This window comes from Nothobranchius furzeri, chromosome 7 (assembly GCF_043380555.1).
Source record: "Nothobranchius furzeri strain GRZ-AD chromosome 7, NfurGRZ-RIMD1, whole genome shotgun sequence".
NCBI lineage: Eukaryota > Metazoa > Chordata > Actinopteri > Cyprinodontiformes > Nothobranchiidae > Nothobranchius > Nothobranchius furzeri.
This window is the reverse complement of record NC_091747.1, coordinates 47,858,687-47,868,826: the sequence shown is the minus strand read 5'-3', so window position 1 is coordinate 47,868,826 and position 10,140 is coordinate 47,858,687.

Sequence of the window (10,140 nt, the reverse complement as noted above, 5' to 3'; positions counted from 1 at the left end):
AAGGGAAATAGCAACAAAATAAAATTAAATTTGTAATCAAATATAATCATGCTACACAAAGCACTAATAAAAAGATAGAGATGTAAATCAGTTCTAAAAATGTAAATCAGTAGGTTAGTAATCCCTAAAGGTGTGAGTTAGTAACAGGACCCTGGCTGGAGGCAGGTAACCTGAAAAAAAAAACTCAAAGGATATCACATTTGTTAAAAATTCATCCCACAACGAGAGAATTTGTAACGGTCCACCAGTCAGTGGAAAAGAATCCGGTCAGAATAGAGTCGGTCAGAATAGAGTTTTGAATCTGGTATTGCGGACCCACAGAGACACGAGTTTGGACGTATCTGTGGGAGCAGGCTCATAAGCGATTTGGTTATCAAACTGTTTGTATCTGGTGTTACGAACCCACAGGGAAACTTGTTTGAATTTACCTGAGGGTCCCGTTTGGAACTGGAGCGAAGCTGATGGTTTAGCTGTTAAATCAGAACCTGATTTTACCTGCTCAAAGTTGGGTTGCAGCTTAACGGAGGCGACTTTGTTGTGATCAGAAATGGTAGTGAACTGGAAATGCGAAAATGATGCTCGCAAAGCGGGAGGAAGCTCCCCACCCCCTTTTTGTTTCTCAAACGTATGCCGTGTCTGTGAGACAGGAGAAGCATAACAAAGAACAGTTCTTAAGCTCTTAAAAGCGCTATTACCAAGAAGATGCACATTGTCACCTGAATCGTGCTGAAAGAGTAGGTGTTCAGATGTCCAAAGACCTGGAGGTGTTGGACTTGGAGGTTCTGAAAAGGAGTGATCCAAGGATGGTTGTGTCACGGGTGTCAAAGCAAACCTAGCCATGTTTAGAATCAGATACAGACATGTCGCTAGCTTTAGGAACATGGTCTGTCCTGAAAACTGAAACCAAGAATACTTTATTCCCAAGAATGATGGAGGTTCCCACACAGAATCAGAAAAACCTGGTTTAACCAGATTATTTACAGACTGACTAGAACTCCGCCCCGTAGAAGGTGCAGCACCTAACTCCGGGTCGGAGGTCAATGTTGTCAGCTGAATTGGTGCAAGGTCAGTGTCGATTTCTGCAATGACCCGCCCGCTCGGAGGAGGCGTTCCCCCGAACCGGTTGAAGTCCGCAACGGAAAACTCAGAGCCACTCAGCACCCCCCCTTTGTCAGGAGGGGCCCCGAGCAGAGCATCACTGCACGCACCTACACCTCCCGGGCCGGGTTGCCTTCCCGAGCCCGTGAGAGAGGTGTGCGCAGCAACCACCGAGCCACCTTTAATATCGCCACTGACCACAGGACTGCTGGAAACCGCAGGGTTTTCTGCGTCGTCGTGGTCACCTGTAAGAGAAATCACAGGAAAGAGGGCACAGAGGCCCGAGACTAAGTCACACCCCTGTGAAAGGAGAAAGGAATTGGCCGCCGTATTAGCAGAGGTCACAACTTGAAAAGTGACAAGGTCATTCACATAAAGGTCAAGATGTCCGGGCACAAACCCCTTAAATGGCATGGCAGCTCCGTCCGGAGACCACAAGCGTTTCACGGCGGCTGACGTTCCCATCACGCCCCGATAAAGAAGCTGGTTTGTGCATGAGACGGACTGACGATTAAAACAGACCTCTGACTGAAGCGGTGGGTCACAGCCTGAAGATTTCACACCCATGCTGGAGAGATGTTCAGCCTTTAACATGGATGACAGAGGAGAAGCATTAGGAACCAAAGGGTTAAGCACAACCTGTTTGTCAGAGAGGTTAACCATAGGTTCAAGAGATTTATTCAGCTTAAAAGCAGCAGAGAAAGTGTTGTTTATTTCAAACCTTGATGTTGATGGTGGGTTTTTTACCCCCTGGAAGAAATAAAAGTAAAGAAAAAGCGTTATGACTGTAAACAGCATGTTGCTTGAATTCACGACATGAAGTGCAGACCAGAACCACCTCCGACCCAGTGCAGCTGGCACCGAACCGCAGCCACTGGTCCCCACTGTTCCCGACCGGCGGCACCCGCCTAAAACGGGCCCGTTCGGGCGGGCGGAGGGACCAGCGATGCTCGGCCGGTGAATTTCCTGCGTCTTGGCATGTTCTGGAAGCAGAACGTCAGAGAACCTTACATCAGGTGTAACAGTGCAAGAAAGATTTTGTCGTGTCTCGTCCATCTCCCATTAAGTTCAGAGCAACTCGCGTTTTTACCTTCTGAGCCGACGTAAAACTCCGGGCAGATTCCTTAATATGTCTCACACAAACAAGGACTGTCCGTAGCTTACTTAACTTTATGACACAGGGTAAAACAAGGAATTGTTGATAGAGAAATGAATACACACAACTTCACAAGATGGAAGAAAAAGGCATGGAACCGAGCAACGGAGGCTGTGAAAGCCGACCCGTTCACCGGTCCAAAATAAAAAATAATAAAAAAAAATAACAAACCCTACGCTGCCGTGTTGGTGTCAGACGGACAAACGTAGCAAAATGTAGATTCTACACACCGTAGCGATTTACAAGAATCACCGCCAATGCGGGTTTTGTGAGGACACAGACTGACTGTGCCAGAAATGATGACAATTTAACGGGACGCGTGCCCTATTTGTCTAACTGTGGCGCTAGCTTAGCTCTCCGGCTAGTTCTAGCGTTCTTTGTCTGTAGCGACCAGACTTAAATTTTCCCGATTAACAAGTAGGCATCTCGCTCCACTTTTAATACGGACTTTAAAAAAAACGTACGCAATCTGAATGCAGTAACGCGTAACGGCTGTGCCTCGCTTTACGACGTTTACCGAGCAGTCAAGCTCCGGCAGGTGTCACCGAGCATTCCGTTCAAAAAGCGCACGCAATCTGAATGCAGTAGAAACTTCTTTCACAATAGCTCGCCCACAGTGTCAACACACTGAGACGAAAGGTGTCCGAGAATTCAGTCACGGTTCTGAGGTTCGGAGAATATAGTGATAATTTTAGGAACTGAGGATAAGCTGCACGGTAGCCCACCCAGCGATGATCAGAGCGGAAACGGAGCGTTCCGACCTGAGGTTAGATTGGAGACGCGGCGGCGCGTCAAAATGGACAGAATTTAGTCAAAAGCACAACTCACACGTTCGCTCCGAAGGCGAAGATGGGATAAATCAAAGTTAGGTCTGTAATTTGCGGTCAATTTGAGATCGGAGATCTTCCCGGCCAAGTTTCCACCAGGACGACGCCTCGCGGAAGAGTGACTTCAACGGAACAATTTCCGGTTAATTTCAAAATAAGACATCAAAGTGAAACACAGAGAAAAGCGTTGTTTGCAGCTTTTAGATGTAAGAAATCAGATAAATCGCAGATATAGAAGTCCTCCTGGCTGGCTCGCCATTGATGTAGCGTTATGGATATATGCTCTTTTATGAAAGAGGAACCATGCTACGTATTAATTCGGAATATTAATTTTAATAAATCAATAACCAAATTTTATATTGTTCAGAAGACTCAAAGGTTGTTTTCATCCATAAACTGCCGATAATATCTGAGTGTCTGTGTTTCAGTTCAATGAGGAAACCAGTTTGACGTTTAAAAGTTTTAATTCTTCAAATTAAACTAATGATTTTGAAATTGACAAACAGGAAATACAATCAACATTAGTAACTTTGTGGGACAATCTCTTTAACAGTTGATATGCTGTTCTGGCTCAAATAGACCTTCTGATGAATTTATGAAGATTGAGAATGTTGTGATGGTGAGAGTGATATGAGCTGGGATGGGTGCGTGAGTGCATCTGATTTTGCTTCAGGAAGAACCAGGTGTCTGAGTGAAAAGTGATGGTTTGAATAAACTTAGGCTCTTAGTTGGAAAAGATGCATCAAAACGCTAAACACCGTGTTCTGTCTCACCGAATTCTTTTGGACCCTCTTTCGGATCCGGGGCGTCACCTTAGGATGTTTCATCCAGGGCACCTTGGCTGGCAGAAAAGACAAAGATGCGCTGCGACCCGGTCCAGAGTTGTCCTCGGTACACGTTGATGGTAAAGCGTTTTGTCGACGCGCTTTCTTAAGTTAATTCACTCAGAAATCAAAAGACTCGGTAATGAGTCTGCGTTAGAAGTTGCGATTCAGCTATTCTGCCTGGCGTGGCAGAAACAGCGTGAAAGGGGGGAAGAACGAGCCAACAGGCTCTGCCCCCCCTTTGGTTTTCAGGTCTGTTCTCTCTCGTTGTCCAACACGAACTGACTACAAAAGACTGAAACTTACCAAAAACCTTTCTCTTCTCAAAGCAAAACATGTGCGTCATCAAATGTGTCTGGAGTTTACTGTGGGCAAGATGTGTGTGGGTGTGTGTGAATGTTTGTGTGCTTGAGTGTGAAGGTCAGTACCACACATTCAACATTATCTACTTAAGTGTGGATTCATTAATCCATTATAATTACCCCAAAGCATAAGAACCATTCATTTGATTAAACACATTTATAATGAGCAAAATGATAATGGTTATTTTAACATTAAAATCAAGAAAAAGAAGTTTAAACTTTATGTTTTGACTTGGTCTGGGTACAACTCATGTAAACACATCTTCTGGTAGACTGCAGGTGGTTGATGTTATGGTTTCCTCCCAGACTCGCTGGCGTTCAGGTCTTAATCTGTGGGTGAAAGTTCTCAGCGACCCAGCTTTGACACAGCTGAGTCCAACACCACCTTTGTGATAGAAAACCCATATTTCCTCACGTTACAGATGGATGGATGGATGGATGGATGAATGACATGGTGTGATGATCTCCATCTTAACTATAGAAATGAGATAAAGAAAAGTAACTTTTTTCTCTTTTCTTCTTGTAACAGCGCTTGTCTCTCATCACCAAGGCCAGGCAGCCTTTCTCAGCAGGACAAGTCAAACCAAAGACTTAAATAAATTATTAGTCATGCAATCTGCTCGCCACAGCCACCCATGGGTGCGCTCATGTTGAGTTGTCCTGTTATTCACCGCCTATAAAGCAGCTCTGAGATCAGTCTGTCGTCAGCATTGTGACTCATTTCTGTCTCTGTACTGCTTTGCTTCAGGACAAACATGTGACGAATAATTTAGGATCACTGTCCAACGTCTAACTAACTCACTCTACAGCACGTACTACCTCTCTCCACCCTCCCAAAGGCACACAAACGCACCCACCGAGGGAGCTGCTGTGATTGGTTGAAAATGACATCTGAGTTGACAGCTGGGGGTCATTTAGGAAGCTCATTGGCTGCTGGGGCTGTGCTGTTCATGAGCACTTCTGGCATAGCTGGCATGAATGGAGCTTTATGTAAACAGGACACAAACACAGCAGGAAAATCACAAACTCTACCTGCAGCAGTTTGACACAAAAGCCCTGCAACAAAAATGTCATTGTTGCATTTGTTAGCTCTGTAAAACCTATTTTAGTTAGAAAAATAATGAACTGCTGTACAAAATATCTGAATGTTTAAAAATTATAGAATAAAATAGATCTAAAGACATGATGATGTATATGTATTTAAAAGAAATTAGAACAAAGATGGCAAAGAAAGAGAATGGCAACGGTGAAACCCATATTTCTAAACACATTTGAGAAAAAGCTACAACACTTATTCACCCTTTGGGGAGACACAAATTTGACATCTGATTGTACACCAAGCACTTAACAAAACACACAAAACAATGTTTGGGAAAACAACAATAAACAAGAGTTTCAGAGAATATTAGGGCAACATAAACTACTCTTCAGAAAACACAACACCAAGCTCATAAATCACCTCCCAAAACACACGAAAAACTCAGGAAACATCCCATACTTTGGAAGCCCATTTCCAAAGATAGTATCTCGTTATTATGAAATAGTATCTCATAATATTGAAATAGTATTTCATTATTATGAGATAGTATCTCATTATAGCTCAGTCATAATTACAATATAGTATCTCATTATTATGACTTAGCTAAGTAAAATATATATTTTTTAAATAAATCAACATTTGGGCAAGACAAACAAAAATCAAATTTCAGAATATAACAAAAACAACAAAAAAACTTAAAAATTACATGAAAGTCAATGAAACTTTAAAAAAATAAATTCGATTTGGTACGATTCCCTTAAATTTTTCACTTTAAATGCAGATCACTGAGAATGAAACCCTGTTTTGGTCTACAGCTTACACTTTACGGGATAGTAAGTATTTGTGTTTGAGCAGCTCTGAAACAATTTCAGAGCCGAGTGGCAAAGAACAAAGAGATACCATGATGGAAACCTGGTGCCACACCCTCAGGCTGCAGAAACAGCACTTTTAAGGCGACCTTTGTTCCTCAGAATTCTACTCAGTGCAGGGAGGCAGTGTTGTTGTGGAGAAATAAAGCAAATTTTGCAATAAAATTTCAATTGATGCTGGAAATGACATGAAAATATCATTGATGGCTTAAATTCATTTCAAATGTGTATCTCAGCTCTTTGGACAGGAATAAATGCCATGCTTCATGACACATGATGAAGAGGGAATAAGCAGAAAAAAGCCTAAACCTTTTTCAATTTAATCAACTATCCGTCGAGGGTGGATTAGGATGTTTCCTTTCATAATTTCACACAGGCTTGAGGTGGAGGGGGTTGTCAGGCTTGAGTTTGATGGATCAATTTGCGTACTCTTCCAGCGGGCTTTTCCCTCTTCGTTCCCACAGCAAAAATCCCTCTGAGTCTAACAGCGTCATCTATGACACGCTTGATCTGCTTTTCATTTGAAGTGTCGTCGCTTCCTGTTTTATCTGCTGATGTGGCGAAGACCTCCCCAACATTGATGGTTGCTAAGAGCTGTTTGCGTTATGTTGAGGCATTTTCATGGTTATCCTTGTAAGCTAACCTTCTGATTCTGGCCTGTTTTCCATTAATTTCTGTGAGATAATCTAGATTTATAGTAAATTATTCCAAGATTTCATCTTCCTGTTGACGATAAAGACTGGCGCTCTCGACACCCACACACAGTCACTGCTGTAGGCTTTTATCCTGAGGCCTCTGGATCGTTAAGAACTCATTCATTTTGGGAAACTGAGACTCTACGCTGAGATGAAATTGACATTGTTGAATTGCTTCTGCACTTTCACAACTCTGGTGCACCCTTCTCCATCTCCTTTCCTGACCTCCTTTTTCTTGCCTTTTTAAAAACACGAGAGGCTTTGCTGATTTATCTTTGTAAACCACATGGCTCTCTGAAATTAGAATGGAGTGAATATGACTGATGTCATTATCTATGGACTGCAGCTTTTGTCGTCTCCAGCCTACAGATCAACGATGTTGTGTCCAAGCATCTTTTTGAAAGAAAAAAAATGCCACAAGAAACCTGTTTTGGCTTAAAAATACATTCCTTCTTTCATCATCGTCGTCATCCCGTAAGACATGGTTTATTTATTCGAGCTCTAAGAAATGAAACTGGGGAGACAAACGCTAACTTTTCAGCCCTCAACGTTCTTTCATGCTTTATTTCTTTGCTTAAAAAGTGAAAAAAGCTCTAGTGGAGTGCAGCTGTGACATTTATATTTAACCACCCCGTTATCGCTGCCATTTTAGAGATGACTTTTCTCATTCACTCCAAGTGAAACCAATTTAAAATCGGTCAGTTTGAATGTGCAGTCTGCAGACGTAATACTTTCAAAATGTCCTTCTGTAGCTGCTCCAGTGAGGCTGAAAAGGCTGCTTTATCTTTCAAATTGTGTCATGACATGGTTAGAACTGATCGCAGGAAGCTCCTTTTCGTATGGATTTGCCACCACTTCATTTGCAGGCTTGTCAACAGCAACACTGGTCCCCAGCCTGCTGTTGTAACCTTACAGGAAGTCTGTTTTGTAGCGAGTCGCTTCTTTTTTACATTTTTTATCATCTTCATGTGTCATGGTTTCACTAATTCCTTCATTGGGCAGAGAGACAATTAAAAAGGCATGAGAAAGGCTGCCCTGACAAGGGTTTGATAACACTACCTGGTGGTTGATAATGTTTTTGTGTGTATTAATTTATCTGTAAACGAATGACTACAATGAAACTTTTAGGTAGCGTACACGTAGCCACGTTTTTGTAAAACTGAATATCCTCCTTGGGTCCACACCACCTTATTTTAAGCATTTTTAATCTATTGTGAAGCACATTCATATGCATTCTAATCCTATAGGTGGCAGTAGTTCCCCAAATTGTCAGTGTCTTTGCAGAAAAACCATTGCTTGGATGTGGAATAGCTAGACAATGTCCTTCACCTGTGGTCTTCTACATAGGGGAGTAACTGAGCTTGTAAAAACTAGCAAGTGAAAATAACCCTAACCCTAACCCATTTTTGTCTCGGGCAGTGATGTTGCAAAGCCTAAAACCCTCCTCTTTTTCCACAAGCAAATGCTAACAATAGAGAAGCCACAAATCCCAACCTTGGTCAAAGTTTTTTAAAAGATTCTTTTTAGTGTCATCTATCTTCACTTTTGTGTCAAGTGATAGGCCTTCAATATTATGACATTTTCATTTCCTTTACTGTGTAGATGTTTGGTAAACCTTCTTTAAGTGTTCAAAGTAGAGGTGGGCGAACGTTTACAGACACCATAGAAGTGTGTCTATTACTGACTTAATTTTACCAGTGCAAATATATTACGAATTTAAAAAAAATAATGAAAAGGTGTGTGTAGGTTGCCAATGTTCCTATTATGTAATGGCATCCTAATGATTGTTCACTGGTTGGGAAGCCGATATTTAACTTTGGATCGTTTTTTACTGTTGGCTTCATCAACCAACTCACGTGCACCTCAAAGCCATGGGCGCCCCCAAGGGGTAGTCAGGGGAGGCCATGCCCCCCCCCCAGGAAAAGCCAGTGTTAACAAATAACGTTAATGTTCAGTCAAACAATAAATTGATCTTGTTTATTTAAGACATATTGTAAAACAAAATTAAAATATTACAATTAATGAGTAAAGAAATAATCAGAATTAAATAATTACATATGTTTCTCATGCTCACCATTTTAACTTTTTTTTATCTCTATAGTTTATTTTTTAACACAGCAACAGGTGAATTAACCTACAAAAATATAAATTTTTCATTTAAATTATGGATAACATTTTAAATAACTGAAATGTATTTTTCTGAAATGTTTGTGTTTGTAAAATTTAAGTTAACTGTTTTGGATACGTAGTTATTTTAATTAAAATGAATAAAGGAGCAATGCAGTACATCGCCACAAGCTAAATTCTCCCAGCGTTACCATAAGGACCAATTTGGTGTGCCACCCCAAAGATTTCTTTGGCCCCATCCGGCCACTCCATCAACATTTTCTGGAGGCGCCCCTGCCCAAAACGAGATCTTGAGTTCTGGCCTCGATGTTGTCACTAAGGCAGGATGTACAGTACCATATGTGGACAGCACAGAGCAATGTCACTATACCACGCACAGCTACGCTTCCCTCAAATTTAGTTGCAGTAATTCCATTACTGAAATTGAGAAAAGGAAAAATGTCTAAGGGAGTTTCACATGTGAGCTGCTGACTACCATGGTGGCTGTTGACTGCCAAACTCCACACATGTGTTTGTTTTACCAAAATTGAACCAAGCTGCCAGGGACCAGTGGATTAATTTTATTTTTAACAGTGCTGTTCCCGAAACTCTCCCCACTAGTCTCAGCGTCTATGCTAACTATTTTAAGCCAGAATGCTTTATAAATTTGGGGCAATATCAGGCGAAGATGGCATCAAGGATTTGTCTAGAAAGAGAGGCCATTTCAACACTGAGATACTTGCCTGAAATTCAAACAGTAAGGCTAAGTTAGACTACTGTGTATGCATGCCGGGACGTTGTCCATCACAGGGATGCTATTTTGGAGAGAGATACTGAAGCAAAACCTACAGTGTCAACACCCCTGCTTCCTTCCACCAATCAACATGCCCCTCATTTGCAATATTATAATGTCTGCCCGGCAGATATCGCGCATGCTGTCGCGAGAAAATGGTTCTTTACAAAAAAAGGGTCAGAAAAGCAGTTTTTATTTTTTTTTATACAAATAATTTTAGAGCCTAAAAGACTATGATGTAGATATCTACGGTAGCAACAGGTGATGACTCATTTGAGATGCTGTGCAGCAAACTGAATGAGGTAGAGTCATGAGACTTTGTGTAGTCATGTGAAACTGTCCTAGCTGGTCTAGCAAGAAGCAAATGACAG